The 26,520-nt window shown below is 34.8% G+C and overlaps 1 protein-coding gene and 1 pseudogene across 1 annotated transcript in view; both read right to left on the bottom strand.

The window, feature by feature from the left end:
* Positions 1 to 26,520, bottom strand: part of Magi3 (membrane associated guanylate kinase, WW and PDZ domain containing 3) — a 299,449-nt gene that overhangs the window by 174,482 nt on the left and 98,447 nt on the right. The gene's annotated exons all lie outside the window — the stretch shown is intronic.
* On the bottom strand, positions 10,312 to 12,742 carry LOC107156098 (annotated as a pseudogene).

Below are 26,520 nucleotides of genomic sequence, written 5' to 3'. Positions count from 1 at the left end.
ACTTGTTGTACATTGGACCCTGGAGTGCTAACATTTCCCACAAAGTGGGGATGGTGGTAAAGAGATGAAAAGCATGGTAAGTGCACAAGCTCTGAAATCAGATTATGTATTGCTCTCTTCTCATACTAATGAATAAATTCAGTTCTTTAACAAACCGCCTCACCAAATATTATTGTTAAAGGCCTTAACCATAAAGGTCTATCATAGCTAATCATCCCTAATGAAAATACAGGCATCAGCTAAATCAAACAACAGAAACTCCCCAAATGACTCAATCTCCACTGTACATTTCCTCTATAAAACACACAGCTGTCCACAGAAACCTAAATGCTTAAGTTGAATAGACTATTTCATTAGCAGTAAGTCTTTACATTCTGTTTTCCCAAGTTATAATATATGTTTGTGTTCATTCTCATCACTTTTATGCCACTGTGTAATTATATAATTTTCTATTTAATTAAATATTATGAAATACGTGCATTAAAAAGGGTGTTTCTATGAAAACTAAGATAAATATTTTGGGAAAGGTAATACCTAAAAATTGGAAATGAGAAATTATTGTTAAAAATCAGGCAAGTATGGTGGTACCCACTGTAATTCGAGCTACTTGGGAGGCTGAGACAGGAAGATCTCAAGTTCAAGACCAGTCTGGGCAACTTAGTGAGATTCTGTTTAAAAATAAAAAAATCTAAAAATCAAGTAGGATTCCATACTCAGTTTGCTTTGTAAATGTCTGTCCTTTATGCAAAATGAACCCAAAAGTAGTAAATAAGCATAGTAGGTTGTGAGGAAAGATGATTGTGGTCTATAGTCAATGTATAATGATTTATATTAAAAATCAAATGTTTTTTGGGGCTGGGGATGTGGCTCAAGCGGTAGCGCGCTCGCCTGGCATGCGTGTGGCCCGGGTTCGATCCTCAGCACCACATACAAACAAAAGATGTTGTGTCCGCCGAAAACTAAAAAATAAATATTAAAAAATTCTCTCTCTCTCTCCCTCCCTCTCTCTTTAAAAAAAAAATCAAATGTTTATAGAATGTGTTTATTAATATTTGTAATTCTCTACCTTACCTAACATTTTCAATTAATCAGTCAATTTTGTTGGCCCTACACATAGATATGTATAAGATAGGACTGGGTGATATGCCTTTCTATAAGACCCTATAATTTATAGTTACATATGCTTACATATGTATACTGTAAGAACCTGACCTTTGCATGCAAGGTAAAATGTACCCATTTGTTGGTCAACTATAGATTCCTCTTTACATTGCTTGATAATGAATAATCAAAGTCAGACTTCCTGTCATATTGCTTTGGGGATAGTGATAGAGAAAACCTTTTCATTTCCCTGAGTAAAATTCAATGAATCTTTGTAAACTTGGGTTTCCCTTTGTCCTGCTTTCCTTGTTTTTCCCTCATCTTATTTAAACCCCTTTACATTTTGGTCTGTCACACACACTAGATGTCATTTAGTTCTATTCAAATCAACAGAGACAAAAATATACAGAAAATACTATGTTTGCAACTCTCCTTTTCTCACTATAAAATATTATTAAAGCAGTTGATTCAGATACTTTCCTGGACCACAAGTCACTGTAAAAGATTTTGGTGTGTGCTTAAAAAATAGAGGGAATATAAAACATTTGTACTTCCTTAACAGTATATGAAAAGAAGTCCAGTAATGAAAAAAAATTAAAACTTCAGGGAACAATGAGGTTCCCCCCTTCCCTCTGTGTGCACATAAAATTAACACATCGGGGGCTGGGGCTGGGGCTCAGCAGATAGTGCCCTTGCCTGGAATGTGTGAGGCACTGGGTTAGAATTCTCAGCACCACATGTAAACAAATAAAATAAAGGTCCACCAACAACTAAAATAAAACTAAAGAATGAAAAAAAAAAAAACTTAACACATCAAGCTGGGCATCGGGGCACACACCTGTAACACCATCAGCTTGGAAGGCTGAGATAGGCGAATCCCACCTCAACAAAGGCGAGGCACATAGCAACTCAGTGAGACCCTGTCCCTAAATAAAATACAAAATAGGGCTGGGGATGTGACTCAGTGGTTGAGTGCCCAGTACCCAGTGCTCAGTGGTTCAATCCCCAGTACTAAAAAAAAAAAAAAAATTAACACATCAATACTTGGCTAAGTCTAATGTTAATGTAATAATCACAGAGAGATCCTATAGAGGAGTCATCAATCTTTGGAACAGATTCATATTAAAATTTTGCAAGGAGGTCATCATTTGTCTCACAGCTTCAAAAATTAATTAATGCCAAAAGACTTCACATGAATTTAAATTCCAAAATAGAATTCCCTACGGATATATACCTTGACTTTCTAAAAATTACAGCAGGTCTCCGGGATTGGTACATTGTCCTTAGTACTAATTCTGCTACATTCACCTTCCTGTCATTTTTTCTCTTCTACAAAAGGGAAGAATGGAGAAGTATGCAAGATCCTGTCTTTTTAGGAAAAAGAAGAGGAATCACAGTTTACATTCCAACTGCTCAGGCAAGAAAGACACTGATGTCTTTCTCTTCAATAAGCAAACACCATCCCTTCAAAGTAAAAAGTGGTCATATCAGCATGTGTAACTAGCACTTATAATGGAATACTTCAGAATCCCCAGAGTTATAGAAACATTTATCATCCATCCATCCTTGTTTACTTAACCACTTGGGGAATTGCCAATGAAAGGTGAGAGGACAGAGAGAAAAAACTTGTGAATACAGACATACTGCCATGGCAATTAATATCAGGCTGATTTCTACTATATGGTTACTTTCTCTGTAGAAAACTCGTATAAAAAAAGAAGAATGTACTAGAGAATAAAAATCACCCAATATCCCACCAGAAGAAATTATTAATAGCTAGGATTATTTTCTCCCTATTTAATTAATGTCTATTTCTTTCTTTTTAAAATATTTTTAGTTGTCAATGGACCTTTATTTTATTTATTTATTTTTTATGTGGTCTGAGGATTGAACCCAGTTCCGCCTCATTCACACATGCTAGGCAAGTGCTCTACCACTGAGCTATGATCCCAGCTGGGCTGATGTTTATTTCTTTATGAGAAACAAGTCTCAAATATAATATTATTTCAGTAATGATCTTCATTATCATTTTCAGGAACCCTTGCTATGTAAAAGTGAGTCTTATGGAGTATCATAAATGAGAAAAGTGATATAACTGCATATGGGAGATAGTTTTAAGTATTTAATACTGTATAGCTTTTATTTAAAGACTTAATCTATTTAGCTATTTTCTAGGAAAATATAAATCATCAAAACTAATCCAACAAGATGAAGACTATCTGAAGAAAGCAAAACCTGAGACCAAGAAAAAATACCCTTGAAGTCATTCAGAACAGGATCTTTTTTAAAGATTAAAGCCTAAAATAATATGTAATCAGTTAATTCTACAGGCTAACATAATCCTGATAATAAATCTGAATCAGAATAGTCTCTTCTAAAACAAAAGATAGATCAACTGCACTTAAGAAGATACATTTAAATTTTTCTTTTTAAAAAAACCAGCAAATTGGACTGGGGTTGTAGCTCAGTGGTAGAGCGCTTGCCTCTCACGCGTGAGGCACTGGATTTGATCCTCAGCACCACATAAAAATAAATAAATAAAATAAAGATATTGTGTCATCTACAACTATAGATATAGATATAGATATAGATATAGATATTGTGTGTGTGTGTGTATATATATATATATATATATATATATATATTTATAAACCCAGCAAACTGAATATTGATATTGAAACTAATTCGATTGAAAAAATTTTTATTTGCAAATAACTTACCCAGAATTTCCAGGATCTGATCTGTTCTTTCTTTCCAATGGTTTATAAATTTTAATCTCAAAATGGTACAATAATGAATAAGTGTAGATCCAATGTCCCAAATCTTATAGTTGAATTAATTTATATTACCTTAACATAATAAAAATATTGAACACAACACACAAAACAAACACACACACACACCCCACAAATATAATGCAGCCCTTACCAAGGATTTCCAGTCTCAAAATAAGAATGGGGGAATTGACACCTCATGCATCACTTTCTGCATCATCATCCTCTGTACACCCCAGTGTCACTAAGTTATGATCAGCACTTTGTGATCTGTTTTTGGACTAGGCATTCATGTCATCATTAATCCTTTACCATCCAGTGTATCAAATTATCACCACCTGATATTACACAATGTTCTTTTTCTTTTAAACAACTAATGTAACATTTTTAAAAATGTGTTCTGATGAGCTGGGGCTGTAGCTCAGTGGTAGAGAGCTTGCCTGGCATGTGTGAGGCACTGGGTTCAATCTTTAGCACCACATAGAAATAAACCAATAAAATAAAGGCATTCTGTCCATTTACAACTAAAAAAATTTTTTAAATGTGTTCTGATAATAATACAAATAAGAAATTGGGGTCACTAGTAAAAGAAATACCACTATCATTCTGAGTAGTTATATCACAGCAACCAAAGATATGTTAGCTTGCAGGACATCATCTCTAATAGACAAAGAACAGATATACTGACATACACAGATTATTTATCAATTAAAACAACCTTTCCTATTCAATATTTTAAAAAATATCTGATAATAATTCTCTTACAGGCTCACAAACACTGGTGATAATAATGTTAAAGGAGAAAGTAGGTTGGAGATAACCCAATTACTTCAATTCTCAAGCATCAGTTTGGGTAAAGAAAGGCACTTTATTATGTAATCTGATTGGCCTACTCAAAAGGGAAGGACTACTCTAGTACTAATACTTACTCCTTATTCTAATGCAATCCTCAAGAAATACTTGAGAAGATCAAGTCAAGTTAGCTGTATATGCTCTCATAAAAAAAATCACTAAAAAACCCAGGCATGACTTTTAGCTTAGAGAATCATCTAAGAAACTCTAATAGCCATCTCCACATACAGCTACACTGAAACAATCTTGTTGGTTTGAAGCCCAATTGAAAAAAAATATATATTAAAAGCATTATTTGCCTATTCCTTTCAATAATCTTATTTATAACATAGTGTCTACTACCAAAATTAGAACAAGACATATTCCTATTATAGCTTTAGTTTTTATTTTTGTTTTTAGTTACTAATCAATTTATCTGTGCAAGCCTACTAAAATAATTCGCACATTTTTAAAAGGGGAAGGCTTAGAATGCTATTTAAATTACACTTCTTTTTTAAAATTTTGTTGTTGTTATTGTTGTAGATGGACACAATGCCTTTATTTTATTTATTTATTTTTATGTGGTGCTAAGGATTGAAACCTAGTGCCTCACACATGCTAGGCAAGCACTCTACCACTGCGCCACAACCCCAGACTCTAAATTACACTTCTTAAAATAAAAAATTAATAAATGGGATGGCAGCAAACTAAAAAGCTTCTTCACATCAAAGAAAACAATTAAGAGGGTGAAGAGAGATCTATAGAATGGGAGAAAATCTTTGCCACCTGCACTTCCAATAGGGTGTTAATTTGCAGGATATACAAAGAACTCAAAAAACTTAACACCCCACCTTAAAAAAAAAAATGGGCAAAGGAACTAAACAGACACTTCATAGAAGAAGAAATACAACTGGTCAACAAATATATGTTCAACATCTCTAGCAATTAAAAGAAATGCAAGAAATGAGGTGAGATTTCACCTCACTCCAGTCAGAATAACAATTATCAAGAAGGCAAGCAGCAATAAATATTGGTGAGGATGTGGGGAAAAGATACACTCATACATTGCTGGTGGAACTGTAAATTGATACAGTATGGAGATTCCTCAGAATGGAACAACAATTTGACCCAGTTATCCCACTTCTTGGTATACATCCAAAGGATTTAAAAACAGAATACTACAGTGACTCAGCCACATCAATGTATATAGCAGCACAATTCACAATAGCTAAACTATGGAACCAACCTAGGTGCCCACCTTCAACAGATGAATGGATAAAGAAAATGTGCTGTATATATATACACAATGGAGTATTATTCAGCCATAAAAAAAATAATGACTTTAAATGGATGTATCTGGAAACTATCATGCTAAGTGAAATAAGCCAATGCCCTCCCCCCCCAAAAAAAACCAAAGGTTGAAAGTTTTCTGATAGGTGGAAGCTAACCCACAATAAGGTGGAAGGCAGGGAATAGAAGTTCATTGGATTAGACAAAGGCAAATAAAGGGAAGTGGAGAGATATGAAAAGGAAAGACGGTGGAATGAATCTGACCTCTCTTTCCCATGTACATACATGAATATACCACAGTGACTCTCACTATCCTGTACACAAGACTGGGTCATAATTAGAATAAGATATTCCATGCTTGTATAATTATATCAAAATGAACAATACTGTCATGTATAACTAAAAGGAATCAATTTTAAAAATCTATTCATTAAAAAAGTCTTCATCCCCCCCAAAATAAAATAATTACACTCCTAATCCTATTAGAATCAATATTAATATACCTACTACAGAGAATTCTTGTTTTATAATGAACATGAACAATAAAAGAAAAAGCATGTTCTCTGAGAATAAGTACTTATGCCTAAAATGTATAAAAAAAACATAGTTCTCAAATTTATTTGATGAAATATCAGAAACATTTCTGAAGCATTTATATGTGTAATTTTTTAAAGCACTAAATGTATAATTTTTTACATATGAAGCTAGTGTAAGTAATTAATAGTAGGTTTCAATTATTAAATAACATTTATAGGAAATATTCTTTTATAGAGAAGAGCCTGGAAATTCCTCAAGTGGTTAAATATAGTTACCATATTACTTAGCAATTGTGCCACCCAAGAGAACCAAAAACATATGCTCACATAAAAACTTTTATACTACTGTTCACAGCAACACTGAACATTACAGTCCCAAAATGAAAACAACTCAAATGTCCATCAACTGAAGAAAGAATGAAAAATGTAATAGTATTCAACATGGATGTACTTATATGAAGTAGAATAGAATATGGATGAAACTCGAAAACATTATGCTAAGTGAAAGAAGGCAGACACAAATGCCCAGTGTATTAATCCATTTTCCAATGCTATAATAAAATTATCTAAGGCTGGATAACTTAAAAATAAAAGAGGTTTTTTTCAGTTTAGTTTTGGAAGATGGCAATTCAACTGGCATGGCATGAACTCTGGTGAGGACTCTCTTGGTTGCATCAGATGGTAAATGACATTATGGCAGGAACACATGCAAGAGGGACAGATAACAACATGGAGAGATAGAAAGCCATGGAGCAATTCAGGGATTGGGCTCTCTCAATTCAGGGTTCAACAAGAACTACTTTAATCCCTTCCCAAATCAGTGTCTTTAATGACCTAACTAACTCCCACTAGACCCTGCCACATTTCAACATCACTACACTGGAGACCAAGTTTCCAATCCATGAATCCTTGATGGATACATTCAACCTGGAGCAGCCACATATTACAGAATTCCATTCATATGAAACATCCAGAATAGGCAAATTAACAAAGAAAGAATATACATTAGACATTGTGAGTGGTGAGCAGAAAGGAGTAGGGGAAATGAATGCTAATCGGTATAGATTTCTTTTAGGTGATAAAAATTTTGTGAAATTACAAATTTGCTACATTTTGGATCTTAAATGTTTCCAAAGGACCATGTGTTAGAAGCTTGAACCCTAGCCCATGGTGCTACTGCGAGGTGGTAGAACCTTTAGAAGGTCCTTGTGTGAGGTCCTCAGGTCACAAGGGGCACACCCTTGAAAGGGATTGTGGAATCCTGGATTTTCTTCCTTTATCTTTTTCAATCCTCAATCATGAAGTACATAGTTTAGTTCTGCCATGTACTCCCCACCACCACGAACTGCTTCACCACAGGCCCTAAAGCAACAGAGCTAACCAACCATGGAATGACACTCCTAAAACTGTTAAGCCAAAATGAACCTTTTCTCTTTATAAGTTAATTTATTTCAGGTGTTTGTTACACTAACACAAAACTGACACAGTATTGATGGTAAGTGCACAATTTAAAATTTTTTTCCAATTACTTTACTATGATAAAATACACAAAGTTTACCATTTTAAGTATATAATTTAAGTATATAATTTAGTGTAACCCTCAACACCATCCATCTCCAGAACATTTTACCCCACCAAAATGAAAATCTGTTCCCACTAAACACTTTCTCCCCATTTCTTGCTCCCCCCAACTCCTGACAACCACCATTCTACCTTCTGTCTCTATGATACTGACTACTCTAAGTACCTCAAATAAGTGGAATCATATACTTACTTTTTTTTTTTGGTGACTGACTTATTTCACTTAGTATAATATCCTTAAGATTTAGCTGTTTTATAGTGAAGATTGGAATTTAATAATTGTTATCTTATTATTGAATCAGACCACTTACTAATAAATAATATCCTTCTTTGTCTCATAAACTTTTTAAAAGTATTTTTTAGATGTTGATGGATCTTTATTTTATTCATTTATATGTGGTGCTGAGAATTGAACCCAGTGCCCCACACATGCTAAGCAAGCGCTACCACTAAACCACGACCCCAGTCCCTCACAAACTTTTTTGATTTAAAGTATATTTTTCCTATGTTAGTATAGCCACACTTGCTCTCTTTTGGTTACTATTTGCATGGAATGTCTTTTTCCCTCCTTTCACTGTCAATCTATTTGTCTTTGGATCTAAGTGGATCTCTTAATCCATTTTGCCAAGCTCTTTCTTTTTATTGAAGAATTTAATTCATTTATCTTTAAAATTATTACTGATATAAAGGAACTCACTTCTGTCATTTTGCTATTTGTTTTCCATATGCTTATAGCTTTTTTGTACCTTATTTCTTGCATTACTATCTTCTTTTGTATTTAGTTGATTTTTTGTGCTGAGTTATTGAAACTCCTTTCTTATTTCCTTTTATGTATATTCCTTTGCTACATTCTTTGTGATTACCTAAGGAATTGCATTTAAAGTACTAAAGTTAAAACATTCTGGGGCTGGGGATATAGCTCAGTTGATAGAGTGCTTGCTTCACATGAACAAAGCCCTAGGTTCAATCCATTGCACTACAAAAAAAAAGAAAGAAAGCAGATTTACTTTCACTTCAGGCGCAGTGGGCCATGCCTGTAATCCCAGCGGCTGGGGAGGCTGAGACAGGAGAATCGCGAGTTCAAAGACCAGCCTCAGCAATGGTGAAGCACATAGCAACTCAGTGAAACCCTGTCTCAAAATAAAATATAAAATAGGGCTGGAGATGTGGCTCAGTGGCTGAGTGTCCCTGAATTCAATCTCTAGCAACCCCCACCCCAAAAAAAATAAATAAATAAATACACAAAAACTCAGCTCCCTTAACAGCTCCATCCTTACCCCTTTTACTTATTAATGTCACAAAATTATATCTTAACATACTATGTGCCACAAAACAAACTAATAATTCTTTTAAATATATTATGCTCTAAAATGTTGTAGAAAAGTGACAATAGTACTAGCTTTCAGACTAATAATTTTTTAAATTATTAAACACCAATCATGTAGAAAATAAAAAGTAGAATTATAAAATATTTTTATAGTAATACTTTTATAATTGCCCATGTATTTACTTTTTACCTTTTTTTGAGTTTGACAAAATTTATTGTTATTGTAATAAAGACATTTATCTCAGTTGTTTCTCTCTCCTCATCTTGACCTTAGGTTAATTTTTCACTTGGGTCAAGAAAAGAGTATGTAGGAGAGAGATGTTATTTTAACAAACAGTAAAATGGACAAAATGGATAGTTTGCCTACATAAAAGTACATTAAATTCATGTATCTCGATATAATTAAATCATATAAGAACTAATAGTTCTATATACATTTCCATTATTTTACTTGGGGCTTTTTCTAAACTTAAACACAAGTGAACATATGTTAGGAATATACACAGGCTACTACTTTGGAGTTACTACCTATTAAAAGAGCTCAGTGAGTAATTACCACCAATAAAATAGTCTGAAGCTGCCTCCAAATTTAACATTGTAGGAATTTTCAAGGAAATAGCTATAGCATGTTTTTGTTGTCCGTGACTATGCTCTTAAAGATGTGTTTAATTGTCACATTAAAAAATAATGTCCTTGGGGCTGGGGTAATGGCTCAGCGGTAGAGTGCTTGTCCCACATGTGTGAGGCCCTGGTTTCGATCCTCTGCATCACATAAAAATAAAGAAATAAGATAAAGGTTGTATCCATCTACAACTAAAAAATAAATAAATAAATAATGTCCAGGGCTGGGGTTGTGGCTCAGTGGTAGAGTGCTTGCCTAGCTTGTGTGAGGCACTGGGTTAGATTCTCAGCACCTCATATAAATAAATAAATAAATAAAGGTCCATCGACAACTAAAAAAAAAAAAAAAGAGTCACCCTTAATTAAAAAAAATAATAATGTACATATACAATACAAAACTACAAAGCAAACACCCTAGAATACATAAATCTAACAGTATATGTGGTGGGAAAATGTTTTGAAATACATTTTCTTTTCTTCTACTTTTAGTTCCTAAAAATGTGCTTTTTAGAAGACACTGGTCAGTATGTATATACTTAAATAAACCATATAATTGCATCAATAAAAAACACTGCAGTACTTGTATTTGGGGTAAAAATGGGAGTTCATAACCCACTTGAATCAAATGTATGAAAGATGATATGTCATGAGCTTTGTAATGTTTTGAACAACCAATAAAAAAAAAAAGAAACACTGCAGTGAGTTCAATTTAAATTGGATTTAACAAGTTAGTGACTTAAATGCTCAGACAAAAAGTTACAGAAAGTGCATCTTCTCGCTTTCTGTCTTCATACGTTAATTTTTCTCTCTCTTTCTCTCTTTTGGTGCTTACACATTTTAAAATATAAAAACAAGCCAAATGCTTAAGTAGTATGTACATTTAAATTTTTGGTGGTGGTCTGTATTTTAAAAAAAACAGCTTATCTATGATTTGCCTTAAGTTCTGGTGGACATACTTACAGGAACTAGCTACAAATAAAAACCAAGAGAAGCACATTCAGAATATCGATTTACTTTGGTAGCAAATGTTGCTCTTTGAAAGCTAATGAAGGCAGACAAGACCTTAAGGTGAGTGCGCTATTTCAAATACTAGATACTTCACATAATTTTTTTTTTAATTTAAGAGCTAAGTGTCTATATCTACTGACAGCAGTGCCATTACCTAGTATATGATGACTTGAAACAAAACAAATGCCCATAAGGAAAAAATAAAAGCTGTATTTTAATTTTATCCAAATTTATTTTCAGTCAACCGTCCAGTAACATTTTCCTCTAAGTACAATACTTCCTCTCTCTCTATAAGGCTGTTCTGGGGAGCCAGACAGTTTAGGTAATGAGGGAGTTAGGAAAGTACTGCTTGCAATTTAAAAAAAAAATAGTAAATTATTGTTTCCCTCTTAGTGTGCTAATAGTTGTGCCTAAAAAATATGCAATTCTTTAAAAAGGTGCCATTTCTGATTTGTTATCTGTAACCTTTGAAAAATAATCATATGAAATTACAAAATTAGCAAACGTCTTGAAATCTGTATATAAAACAAATTACCTCTAATTTCAAACTCTCATTATTAGTGTAACACTCAATCTTTAAAAAAAAGAAGAAGAAGAAGAAAGCGGTTGCAAACAGTCTTATACCATTCTTTAAAAAATAAACTGTTCCTTTTAACTTTATACCCACCCAACACCCCAATTTCAAACACAACATTTAATTGTCTTGGTCACAGACATTTCCAAGATGAGATTCTGTATTTCATTCTCACAGCTTCTGGTTATCAGAAAACCCACGTTTTCCTTTACTGAAGGAGTATGGTCCAGCTGAGGTTGGTGTATCCCTTCCTATATCCTTCATCCTCGTCTTTGCTTCTGGAGGCATTTCCTCTGGTTCACTATCTTCATCTTCATTAAAAGCCACTGCTACTGAAAGGGTTTTTGGAATAAGTGTTGGACAGTTTCCTTGGGCTTACCTGACCCATGTTTGGTGGATGTGGCTGATGCTTTCCTAGTCGTCTGACTACCAAAGCAAATCCAAACTTGAAGATCTTTGGAGGCTTTGCTGGGAGGTCTGCAGCTTCTTCTTCAGCTGATAGCTTCTCAGCTCTAGGACTGGAACTTCCCCTCCATGGCTGGAAGAAACAATCTTCGTTTTCACAGGTTTTTCTGCTTCTTCTTCAGGTCCTCACTGCGGCTTCTCAGGCTTCTCCACTCCTGCCTTCCCCCTGCCATTTTCCCACCGTGGCCTCCCCTCATGTATTTACCTTTGAGACCTTTATTTTATCAAATGGCTGTGGGTTACTATCTAGTGTTCTTTCATGTCACCTTGTGAACTCCCTGGAGCATTTCTTACAGAGCAGGTCGGGTGAAAATGAAATCCCTCCATTTTTGTTTAACTGAGAACATCTTAATTTCTCCTTCACTATGAAGGGCAGTTCTGTTGGATACAGGACTCTTGTTTTTTTCCTTTTAGCCTTTGAATATGTCAACCCACAACCTTCAGATGAGAAATCTACTGAAAATCTTATTAAGAACCCCCTTGCATGTGACAAGTTGTTTCTATCTTGCTGCTTTCAAAACACTCTGGTCTTTCAAAGCATGCTTATAATGTGTCTTGGTCTGGGTCTTTCAGAATTTATACTACTTACAATCTGTTGAGCTTTTTGGATGTTGATATTCATATCTTTTATCATAGTTTTTAGTCATCATTCCTTCAGATAGTTTCTCTTCCCCTCTATTTTCTTACAGGGACTCTTCGCAATATATATGTTGGTCTACTTACAAATCGCTTAAACTCTGTTCACTTGAATTATTTTAGATCTGCTATTCAGTCTTTTTCAGAGACTGATTGTGTTGATCTATTTTTTTTTCCTTTTAATGAACCATATTTTCCTATATCTTTGCATACCTTGTAATTCTTGTGTTTATAACTAGACATTTGAAACTAATAATGTTGTTAACATGGAAATCAATAATAGCCTTCCCTCAAGGTTTTCTGGGTTTTGTTTATTCAGTTATAGTTGGTTATCTGTGCCAATAATTCACCTCAAGTATACACTTAAAATCTCCTAATTTTTATTCTATCTCACAATAAATATCCAAAACCTAGAGTATGTACTTGCTTGATTCCATTAACTCCATTGTAGGGAGAGAAAATAGGTCTACAGGCACTCAGAACAATTACATAAAACATCTTAAATTTTTCTTAATTCATGTTAATAGAACTAGATGGCTATATGAATTATTACTATGCTAAACTAATAATGTTTGAATTATTTAACCTATTAAAATAATCTTATTACTATTACAACACAGTAATTCATTTTAATTCTACAAGAATATTCTGAATTACTAAGACAAAACCTGCCATCTGCCTAGGTCTACCTCATTAGGTCAATAACCACTATTGAGCAGTTACCATATCCACAATATACTGAGAAATTTAAAAAATGTTAGCTCCCATACTCAAAGAATTTACAATATAATACAACATTGGGGTAAGCAGGTAATATAAACTGGAGACAGATTATAAATATAGAAAATCTTATATTTTGACATATAGGTAATGAGGTAAACCAATAAACAACCTGAGCCATCTACTGTGTCAGATAAAACTAGGCACAGGGAGACAAGCTAGAGGTTAACACAATAGTCAAGACAAGAATGATCAAGAATCAGGCTGGGGTTGTAGCTTAATGGTAGAACGCTTGCCTAGCATGTGCGAGGCACTGAGTTCAATTCTCAGTACCACATATAAATAAATGAATAAAATAAAAGTCCATCAACATCTTTAGAAAAATGTAAAAAAGAATGATCAGGAATCTAGACTTAAAATAATGTCAGGGGAAGAATGAGTGGGTATAGACTCTCAAGTCATACTTAGAATCAACAGTACTTGACGACTGCATATAGAGGAAGCAGTATTACCTAGAACTTAAGATAGTCATTATAGTAATGGAAAAATGTTAATACAATCCCCATCCTTTCGAAAGCATATTTGAAATTACTGGGTTACAAATTTAAAGAAATTTAATGCTAAGCCCTGCCCCTTCTGACAAAAGACAATGACAATAAGGGTCAATAAATAATTAGTGGCAACAGTATAATAAAGACTTTCAACAAATATTAAAGTTCCTTCTTCAAAATAAATTACAAAAATCTGTAAAAACTCCAATGCCTTCCATGGGTAGGGTTACCTCTTTAATTATGATATGACAAATTTGAATTATGAAAATTTGTTTTTAATGATAATTTTTAAATTATGGTTTCCAATCAAGTAAACATTTTTTGAAATATTGTACTACACAAATCCAATTAACACTTATTTTCTAAATTTTGAAAAGTAAATATAATTATATAATAATCATTATAAGAAACTTCTTTTCTGTAATCTTCTGTAAGATCCGAAATCATAAAATTATTGTGTGAATTAGTAGAATATCTAGAAGAACCTATAGTAAATGCCAATAATGACTCTTGTTTTCATCTCAGTCGTTTTATTTCTTTTTTGCAGTACTGGGGATTAAACCCAGGACCTTGCACATTCTAGGCAAGTGCTGTACCACTGAGCTACATCCCTAGTGCTCCTTTTTCTTTCTATAATTTACACCTTTCACTGAAGGCAGCTCTTTCTTTCTATGCACTTCCTATATAAGGGCCATAGATACTGCCAGAATGATATTTAACCAAAATAAAGTTTCTACCTGGTCCTCAACAACACTATATTCTATGCAAAAAAAAAAAAAAAATCAACTTTAATCAGAAGCAAAGCTATGTAGGCAAAAACAAGGCCAGCTAATAAACCAAAAATTTTGTAGATACCATAAGCAGAATGATAAATAAATTATGCAGGATGCCAGGGAACTCAGAATCTTAGGTTTTAATTAAGAAATAAATCATATATAAAGAAATTTGAACACTCTAATGAAAAAAATCTTTCTTGATCGATAGTATTATAAGAACTTCTATCTCCATACAAGTTGTTAAATCAAAATGAAAGTATGTTTTCAATGTATTACAAATTATTAATAAAGGAATAATAAATACAAAAGCCTATCAAGTTTTCTGCAGCCTAATTTAATCATAATCACTCATTAATAAGTACTTAATCATAGGTTTCATTTTCAGGCAAACTATATTGGCCCTGATTTCTATCAAGTTTTTGTTTTTTAACCACATTTTTTTATTGGTGCATTACAGTTGTACATACTGATGGGATTTGTTGTTATATATTTGGGCATGCACACAATACACAATATAACAATATATTGGGGCCAATATCACTCCCTGGCACTTCTTCCCTCCTTCCCTCTGATAGAGGGAGATGATTTCATTATATTGCCAAGAAAATCACATGTTGTAGTTTGCAACATTTCTAAATACCAAGGGAGAAAACTGTCCAACCAAAAGAAACCAATTACAAAGAGGTGATGTAGCATATAGAAACAATCTCTGGGTATAAATTTTTCAATTTTGGGTGCTATCAGGAAAAGTGGAAAGGAAGATTATTTTAAGTACTGAAAAGTGAATTTTTAGCCAAAGTAGGCCATCCCTAAATGCTTAACCTCATATTTCATCAAAGAGGAAAAACTTAGAGAAAGCCCTATCCCCTCTGACAGAAGACCATAACAATAGGGTCAGTGGTGTTATACTTTGTAGTGAGTCGGTCATTCATCTAAATCTGGCAAAGAAGTATTTCAATAGAAATTTTTTAAATAATTAATAGATTTGACCTGAAGGAATTCAAAAGAATTCCTTAAACAAAAACTATTTCATGACCCACAAAAAAGCTAATATAAAATTAGATTTATGTTACACCAACCCGAATTTATTTTGCTATCATAACATTTTTTACTAAATTGATGCAAATCTTTGAGAAGGAAGACTTTAATGGGTTAACCAATTTTTTAAAGTGACCTTGGTATGACTTACAATAAAATCAATGTTTCAATAATACAGATGGTAGACTAGACAGTGCCAATGTTTTAGGCTTAGAAAATGCTTTTAATTTTTTTTTTTAATTTCCCCACGCTGTGTTTATTGCTTTACATATGCCTCTGACTGCCAAAGAATTGTTAACTAATCGGCACGGAGATTCATTTTGTTAGCACACAGCTGGGTACTTTAGTCATACAACATCTGCTTTGCAATGTATCTTCTTTCTTTTCTTCGTTTATTTCAAAACAATTTCTAAAAGTTGTCACAGTAAAGTTTATATGCTCCCTTTCAATATTTGGAAGCTGAACTTACAATCATCATTATGTTTATTATTACTGCATAGATTATCAGTGGACTCTGAATGATTAAAAATCATTTAGTGAATCTAAGGATCTAGAAAATCTGGCATTAACATCAATCTATAGGGCTGGGGATGTGGCTCAAGTGGTAGCGTGCTCGCCTGGCATGCGTGTGGCCTGGGTTCGATCCTCAGCACCACATACAAACAAAGATGTTGTGTCGCCGAAAACTAAAAAATAAATATTAAAAATTCTAAAACAATAAAAAAATCAGTCTATAGAACAATATAGTTGAGCTAGAGAATAAAATTCAGGAAGAGTCATGCAAGACTCAGAGGCTATCTCTACGTGAATATCTTTAAGTTATCTCAATGAAAACATAATGGAAAATATGGTAATATTAAAAAGAAAAGAGAAGTATGGAAGTATCCATAGAAAAGAACATACTTCTTGCCGGGCACTGTGGCACATGCCTGAAATCCCAGTGGTTCTGGAGGCTGAGGCAGGAAGATTGAAAGTTCAAAGCCTCCCTCAGCAACAGCAAGGTGCTAAGTAACTCAGTGATACCCTGTCTCTAAATAAAATACAAAATAGGGCTGGGGATGAGGCTCAGTGGTTGAAGGCACCTGAGTTCAATCCCCGTTACCAAAAAAACAAAACAAAAACAAAAAAACATACTTCTTTCTGCAGCCAAGACTCAGATTGTGTGTGTGTGTGTGTGTGTGTGTGTGTGTTTTCTTGACTTTTTATTATAGAGGAACTAATTAATCGGGCAATGAATTATCTACGTCCTTGGCTTCTCCTGCTTTTTCTCTTTGGATCATTATGTGTTAGTCCAATATTCTACCTAGGTACAGAAAAGTGAAACCCTAATTATAGGTCAATTCAATTCATGATACATCTTTCTCCAAAGGCTTGTTTTCAGATTTGGTTGGAGTCATAAGGTATTTCCCAATGAGAAAAAATGTGTAAGGGTAATTAGATTTCAGGCCAGTCCTCAAAAGCCAAAATATAGTCGAACTAGAAGAGTAATAATAGTATACAATCCAAACATCCTTTATACCACTGCTTCTATGATGAAATGTATTCCAGAATCCAAATAAGCATTTGAATAACATTACCTCTCAATCACTGGCAAAGCAGCAAGAGCTCCACAGTTCAGTTTCCCTTTTCTCTCCCAATCGCCAAAAATCAAAAGGATAAGAAGGCAGAATATCTAGTTATTGTGGAAAGTTCTGATAATAGGAATCTGGGTAGTAGGAGGCAGTACCACAGATCCCATTGCTTTCACCAAGTTCAATAAGGGTATTAGAGGAGATCCCAAACAGGCAACAACAGGGAAGAAGTAGCCTTAAAAATGATATAACTTTGTATGCCTGTAATCCAATAACTTGGAGACTGAGGCAGGAGGATCACAAGTTTGAGGTCTGCAACTTAGTGAAAATCTGCCTCAAAGTAAAAAAAATAAAAAGGGTTAGGGATGTAGCTCAGTGTAGAGTGTCCCTGGGTTCAATTCCCAGTACCAAAAAAAAAAAAAATCAACTTTGAATGCCAAAGCTGTAGATCTTTAAACAAAACAAAGCAAACAAACAAACAATAGCAGCCAACAAGCTCAGAAAGACTCCAGCAGTGTTAGGAGGTGGTATTGTGCTATGTGGTTGCTGTCTACCTGGTTTTTGTTGTCTGGGGAGAGAGGACAGTCAGAAGCAGCAGCAGTGACTTTTTTTTTTTTTTCTTCCAGCATTCTTAAGCCAATAAGATAGGAAAATGTCTGAAAAGTCAATTTCACAAATTGTTAGCATTTAAACATCATAAGAACATAGTTGATTTACTCTTAGTTTTTACTTGATATGGATTAAAATAATACATAACACTTTCTTATTAACTGCTTTAGACTATGAAATCATAAGTATACTCTGTGACAGTTTTCAGCACTGTCATCACTTAGAATCATCCACCACCACCATTACTATGGGAGACATTTCTCTCATAATATCTCTAACTTTATATGAGGAAGAAGGATGACTTGGTTTAATCTCAACCACCTGTTCTCTACTTTCCCGGTCCTTTTCTTGAAAGCTTGGATAATGGGAAGACTAGTTAGAAGAGCAGTTAAGCTATTACAGTAGTCTATGCAACTGAAAGGAGGACTTCACAAAAAGGTTGTTCTAATAAAAGATATAGATGTGGCTGACACTATCCCTTCCTTCCTAGTTTGGGACATAATACCTGCAACTCCACAAATATGACTGTGAGAAAGAAGAAGAAAATAAATCTAAGTGGAGCCATAAAAAATTTTTGTTTATGCCAGTTAGCAGTTATTCTGTTGCTTGTAGATATATGTACTCTTCTGGCTGGCTTTCTTGCTTTTTTTTTTTTTTTAATACATTTTTAGTTGTCAATGGGCCTTTATTTTATTTTTTATATGCGGTGGTGCTGAGAATCAAACCCAGTGCCTCACATGCGCTAGGGAAGTGCTCTACCACTGAGCCACAACCCCAGCCTGCTATCTGTGTTCTTACCTGATAAAACTACCATCTATACAGCACATATTATGTGCCCAGCACTGCACAAAATCCTCTACATACATTATTTTATTTAATTCTCACAGCAATCCTCTGAAACTCATAATGACATTAACCACATGTTTAAAAGGGAAAACGGACAATACAGATATTAAGACACTTGCCAACGGTTAGTTAAATAGCAAACTAGAATGCAAACCCACATCTATATTAATGTCAAAGTTCATGTTCTTTATATTATACTATAACTCATCATCACCAGTTTTTACATTTATATGGGTTTTTTTAATTTTGTTTTTACAGTGCTGGGAATTGGATCCAGGGCCTTGTAAGCATACTAGGAAACACTCTACCACTGAGCCATACCCCAGCCCTACATCTATATAGTTAAGGAAGCAGTATGGCAAAGTGAAATAGTAAAAGAGGCCTGGGTTCTAGTCCCAGCTCTTACGTAGCAACTGAACAAATTATTTAACTTCAGTTTTCTGACTGTAAGAAGATAATTATATGTAATCATATATAATAATATGATAGCATGCTCTTGAGAAATTATTGTGGCAATTTAACAAATTCAATTGTGTCTAGAAGTAATAAGCACATTCCCTAGCACATAAAGGACATTCAAACTTCAGTTTTCTTTCCCCTTTCCATTCTCACATTCGAGTGATCTATGCAAAGCAGAAAACAGAGAAAAGATTCCTTTAGGTTCTCAAAAAGCCCATCATCAAGTGAGGTGACAGTCAATATAGAAATCTTAAGAAGTACACACAGGATGCTACAGAGAAAACAAAGTGTCATGAACTGACTCCAGGAAACAACCTCTTGAAGAGGCTTGAAAGACCTTGCCAGGTGATAAGAAAGGAAGGAGGCAACAGCAGAATTAATGCTCTAAGTAGAGGGAACAGAGGGAAGAGAAACTGAAATTAGGTATGGTTGGAGCTAACAATGGGAGTAACAAGAGAAGGGGCCAGAGATTTAGACAAGGAAGAGATTATAAAAACTCTTACTTAAAAAGAATGGTTGCCAGTGAGCGTTGCAGGGATATATTGGAAAAAAAACTGTGAACAATCAATAGTATAAATGGAGGAAATAAGACCAGTCTCTTAGCTTCTGAAGTGTAACTATGGTGCTCTAACATATGAGCAGAAATAAGATTAATTCCATGTGCTTTTGGACTGAGGGAGTAACTAAATATATGATTTAAAACTGTAATGTATTATTCAATGCATACAAAGGTAGTTGGAGAAATATTTCTGCCAGTGGCAAACATAGTTAAATAATGAATAAGTGAATGGAAAATCATTAAGTAATCCTTATTTATGTACTACCTTTTTTCCTTTTCTATTATCTAGCAGAAAAAAGACCAAAAAACAAATTAATCACAAGCTAATGAGATAGGCAAGAAAGAAAAAGGAGGAGGGAAACAAGGGTCCAGAAAACTCAAGGTATTTATTTAGTTACAAATGACTGAAATAGTAATCAGTTTAAAAGGTAACATGTGCTTGTTCTAATTCCAACTTTATTCTTATTAAATATTAATAGATAAGATTGAGTTTAGTTCCATGTCTGTTTTGAGAGCAAGGGAAAAGAAAAAGATTGCAAAAGAGTATTAAAATTTAAACAATACTAGTATTAAACAGCAGTAGGTAAAAACTAGTCTAAGCATAGGAGTAGAAATGAGGAAGATTAAAAAAATCTTTTTTAAGGTTATTACTTTTAATTACCTCTTTTTAAAACAGCCTTAAAATATCTGGTACAATATTAATTTTATTCTAACATGATATCTTCTTTATTATTTTGTGGTACTGGGGAGTGAACCCAGGGCCTTGTGCTTGCTAGAGAGGTGTCCTGCTACTAAGCTACATCCCCCTTTTTGACGTCTTCTTTATTAATAAACATACAATCTTCATAGAAGTTGAAAAGTTGTGTGGGTGGGGGTGGAACTTATGCACTCCTTCCCATACATAATTTAGGCACACACACTGCTCACACACAAAAAGAACAGAAAATGAATAATACACAGAATCTAATTCATCTAGCCAAAATAAATACACAGAACAATACATAGTTAATGCCTTTCTAAGAGATAGTTTTGAGTCTATGAACTTCTGTAGTACAAAATGAAAATGCACCTTTTTTTTCTTTTCTTTTTTTTTTTTAATGTGGTGCCAGGATCGAACCCAGTGCTTCACACATGCTCAGCAACCTCTCTACCACTGAACCACAAGCCTGGCCCAGAAATGGGCCTTTTAAGTGACTTTCTTTAGACTGCTTTTAGTAATAAATAAGATTTGCATTTTTTAAAAAATGATTTTAACAACGCAAGTTGTGCAGCTACAACCATTTCCCAAAGTGCTTCAACAATATCAACAAAACATGATGTTTATGACATTTGTAAAGAAGCACCAAGTCAGAAAAAAAAATAGCAATAAGCATCCCCTGCCATTTAACTATTAGCTTTACCCAGCTTAACAGTTAAATAATATCCTTTCCATTTTAAACGAATGAAATATTATCCCCCAAATGGTCTCACTTTGGATGTTTAAATACTTTAAACCTTCTTGCTGATCTACAGATTCATCTGTTAGTCTTGTTTAAATAGAAAGACTAAAAGTCCTGTAGGCTTGTTAGCTAGTTCATCATTCTTACAAACCAACTGACCATTAGAAAAATCTATTTTTACCTCATTTTGCTTTCATTTCTTAAACTGGTCTTCTATACATAAAAATATTTACAACATAGAAGGCAATCACATGATTTCACTTATATAAGATTAAATTTCCTTATTACACACTTAAACTGTAAAGAGGTTAATGAGAGAATGATTGTTACTCAACCCTTTCCTGCTATCACATTATAACTTTCCTAAATCTGCAATTAGAATAATTTACATTATTGTATAAGAAATCTAACAATTGGGGCTGGCATTGTAGCTCAGTGGTAGAGCACTTGCCTAACACTGAGTTCAATCTTTAGCACCACATTAAAAAAAAAAAAAATCAAATAAATAAATGTGTTGTGTCCATCTACAACTAAAAAGTTTAAGGAAAAAAAAAAACATTTGTAACTGCTTAGGTAGTACATCTGATATAACCTGTTATAAGATGGAAACACGTTTGTATGTGTATGTTCTTCTACAATCATTATTACAAGACTCTAACAGATTTACAGTAATTAACCAGATACAATAAGCATCTCCAAATATTCTTCATTTATGAAAGATCTACAGCCTCAAACTTTCAATCTAAAATATCAGAATCTCACTTGCTACATTTTACAGAATGGTTAAATAAGATGCTAAGAAACATCAAAATACTTGCAGCTCTTTTTGTGGTCCCTTTTCCTATTTGACAAATGTTAATATTCTAGCCTTCTCAATTTTTCAAATGCTAAATAAAGATTTTAAGTATAAAATAAAGGCATCCCCCCACATATCAACTATGTATGATTTCTCTTTATATCACAGCCTTTTGCACATATAATAAACAATATTGTCAGCATTCAAAAATGTTTATTAAATTAATGGCTGAACCAAGAATGAATGAACAAATGATGTGACTATATAATAACATATTAAGAAAAATCATACTACCTCCTCCCCCCCCCCCCCCCAGTACTGGGGATCAAACACAGGGCCTGGTATGTGCTAGGCAAGTTCTCTACCATTGAGCTAAATACCAACCCCATTCTTTAAAGATAATAAGTCACTTCTCTAAATTGCCCTTAGCTCCATTTCTGTAGGCATCAATTCATAAAGTTCATATAGAGCAGGTTAGCCATTGTGAAGCAGATATTCCCAAATTAATGTATATTAATGTTTGTAAGAGTAAAATGGAGAGGGAAGAGACAAAGCAGGTATCATTGGGTTCATAATGGGGAAAATGTTACTACATTTATTATGCTGCGGGTCAAGAACTCATTTAGCTATTTAAAAGTCAGTCAACAATAATTATCTTGGGTGAAATTCAATGGAACAAAAAGCCAAAAGGAGCTATTACTATGAACAAATGCTTAGATGCTCACTATGTATTTGGCACTATACAGAACACTAAAATCTAATCTCCCTTAAGGAAAAAGAATTTAGAACTTCAACTCTGAATTCTAAAATATGTAAGATATACTGTTCTTGGAGATAAAGTACCAAGGGGGAAATAGTAAAAAAATAATAATAATAAAAATCAAAAAAATAGTATATGAATCTCATCATAAAGACTTAATATGCTTAGCTTACAAAACACACAAATTGCATAACCAAAGATGCAATTATCAACATCAAAAGAATATATTAACGATAAAAATTTTTCAAGACTAGAAAATAAAAAGACCTATGGATTCAGGAGGGACCCAGCACCACATGCCTATAATCCCAGCTATTTGGGAGGCTGAGGTAGAAAGATAGCAAGATCAAGATCAGCATGGGCAACTTAGTGAGATTTCATCTCAAAATAAAACATTTTAAAGAGGGCTGGGCATATAGCTCAGTAGCAGAGGCCCTGGGCTCAATCCCTTGTAACACACACACACACAAAAAGACTCATAGATGAAGAATTATTTGAATAAATGAATAAACAAAATTTAATATACTGATTTTGCTAAATAGCAGTATTATTAATAATATTACTTATGTATTCCAATGAATGCAAGATCCTTCCTTGTCTATTTTATTTACTTTTAGCACTCAGCACAGTGCCTAATACACAGTAGGTATACAATAAACATTTGTCAAATAGAAATAAGTAAGACATTGGTCCTTGTCTTTGATAATTTACTGAGGAGATAAGAATTTATAATCACAATTCAGCATTAACCAGTGCTAAAACACAGTAGGTTATAAAGCATAGACAGGTATAGGTACAGAGGAGACTGTCAAGAAATGCAGACACTTCAATGAAAGTAGAGGAACAGTACTCATTAAAACGTGACTGAAAGTAAGAATCAGAGAATTCAGAGACATGCAACTGAGGCAGTATGGGTCATATTTTGTGATGTAACAAAACATGAGAATGTATTGGTATCACTAGAATGTACACTCTACAAAGGCAGGAATGTGTGTGTCTGTTTTTACTACTTATGGTATACTGTAAAAATAACCACAATTTGGGCTGGGGTTGCGGCTCAGCAGTAGAGCGCTTGCCTAGCACATGTGAGGCTCTGGGTTTGATCCTCAGCACCACATAAAAATAAATAAATAAAATAAAGGTATTGTGTCCATCTACAACTAAAAAATATTTTTAAAAACCCACAACTTATCTCCCCATTTCCATTTATAGCCACACTTCTTGAATGTGATTCTGCAGCTATTCCCACTAAAAATTGGAGTCTTCTATCTATCCCTTGGATTTTAGCTGTCTATATGACTTGCTTTTGCCAGAAGAATGTGGCAGAAGCAATGCTGTGCCAGTTCCAGGTCTAAGTCTCAAGGGTGTTGCATGTTTCCTCTCTCTCAGAACCTGTTGCTGCCATGTGGAAAGCCCTCTCTAGGCTACTGTAATGAGAGACATACATTCCGGGCCATTCTCACTGCCCCTAGGAGATCAGCAGACATTTTCTTTTTCTTCCCACCTCTCCTCCTAACCCCACAAATACTGGGGATTGAACTCAGGGGCTTACCACTGAGCTACATCCCCAGCCCTTCTCATTTTTTATTTTGGGACGGCATCTCACTAAATTGCTGAGGCTGGCCTTGAACTTGCCATCTTTTACCTCAGCCTCTCCAGTCACTGGGGTTATAGATGTGCGTCACCATACCTGGCCTCAGACAACTTTTTCCGTAAAGGAACAAATAGTAAAAACTTTACGTTTTGATATATGATTTTTGTCATTTATTCTCCTTTGTTTTTTGTTTTTTAATAGAACTCTTCAAAATGTAAACATTCTTAGCTTGGGGGTTATCTGGTAATCAGCCACAGATTGCCAACCACTGCCCTCGTTGATGGCCAGCCAATCCCTAAAAGCAGAACTATTTTACTGACCACAAATGCATAAGTGAGCTCAGTCAAGACCAAAATAATCATGCACCAAACCCAGAACAAATTGTCAACCTACAAAATTATGAGGTAAATAAGTGATTGCTCTTATCATTACATTTTAGGGTGGTGAGATAATCATCAAAAACTTAATGATACACTACTCTATCTTCAGTGCTTTGAGCAGTACCTGTTACTCAATAGAAACCCAGTTAATGTTTAATGAATGAAATAATAAATTGGAAGAATAACAGGAGCCTGAATATGACATTTTTTGCCAGGATTTACAAATTCAAAGGACCTCCAGGGCCAGACAAGTAAATTAATTAAGTGTAGTGCTCAATATTCAGAATAGCTTAGGCAACAATGAAAGGAAATCCACATCGCAAGGCCAAAAAAACACCTGGGAGGCCACTGATAATCCTAACAAAGATAAAGGGAGTAGAAGCATCAACAGAAAAAAAGGTACAAAGTCAAAGGTATCTAAGGTAAAATTAAAGGGTTTTAGACGGAGATTGTAAAACTGGGTAAAAATTCAAGATCCAAGTATATGTTGTCTGCAAGTAAGAATTTAGATTCAAAGAAATGGTCCTTTCAATAAATGGCTCTGGGACAATTATATATCTACATGCAACAGGTTGAATTAAGTCCCCTATTTCATATCACACACAAAAGTTAACTCAAATTTAAGTGCTAAATTATAAACCACTAGGAAAAAAATATATTTAGTATAAATCTTTGTAATCTGGAAAGGTCCCCCAGGGTCAGATAAGTAAATTAATTGAGTGAAGGATCAGTACAGGGAACAGGTTATGAAATAGTGAAAGGGGATCACACCAGGAGGCCAGAAAAACTAGTGTCTCAGTTATGACACCAAAGGCACAAGATAAGAGAAAAAATTGATATGTTGAACTTAATCAAAATGTGAAGCTTTTATGGTTCAAAAGACACCATTTAAGGGCTCTCTGCTGGGCTCAGCCCGCTGGCACACGCGACCCTGACGGCGAGAGTTCATGAATACTTAAACATCCAGACCAAGGATCCAACATGGCGGCAAGTGGGGAGGCAGTGCTTTCAGTACCTCCTCAATAACGGGGTCAGAGAGACGCTTAGATTCGACCTGCTGAGAAACTCCTAGCAAAATTCCACTGAAGAGAGACCGGCCGGGAATTGGTAGGATATTTGGAGGTGACAGTTTGCCCCAGACGAGTGAATCTCCGCCACGCAGCGCAGAGGTCCAGACCCGACAGCCCGCACGACTCGGCAACCGTCGGCTGCCTGCCCGTGGCCCCCGCAACTGGGCGGCTAGCCTCCGAGGCGCAGCGCAGCAGGAGCGGTGCAGGGACTCTAGGAACAGGTCTCTAGCCAAGCCTTCATGAAATAGCAAACCAGGAGCTGAAACCAACCAGAGACAGACCAGTCCCACCCCTCCCTTCGGACACTCCGGCAAGGAGCCTGGGGCCCCGCCATAGCAGAGAGGTGACATCACCGGAGTTCGGCCGACGGAATTCCTTCCCAGCGAAATCCAATTTAGCAGGTGTGTGACTCCCACCCCCTCCAGATACAAGCAGCCAGGAAACCTCGGGAATCTCTCCGGGGGCGTGTCTGTAGGGAAGCAGAGGGGATTCCAGATCCCCAACTCCCCTTACCACCAGCGGCGACACCCAAGGTCTTAGCCGCCAGTTTCCGGGGGCGTGCCCACCAAAGGGGTCCGGAAAAATTAAACTGTTGGTTCCCAGATCAC

Source organism: Marmota marmota, unplaced genomic scaffold (assembly GCF_001458135.2).
Source record: "Marmota marmota marmota unplaced genomic scaffold, marMar, whole genome shotgun sequence".
Taxonomy (NCBI): domain Eukaryota; kingdom Metazoa; phylum Chordata; class Mammalia; order Rodentia; family Sciuridae; genus Marmota; species Marmota marmota.
Note: the sequence above shows the minus strand (reverse complement) of the source record. Positions and strands in the feature narration are given on the sequence as shown.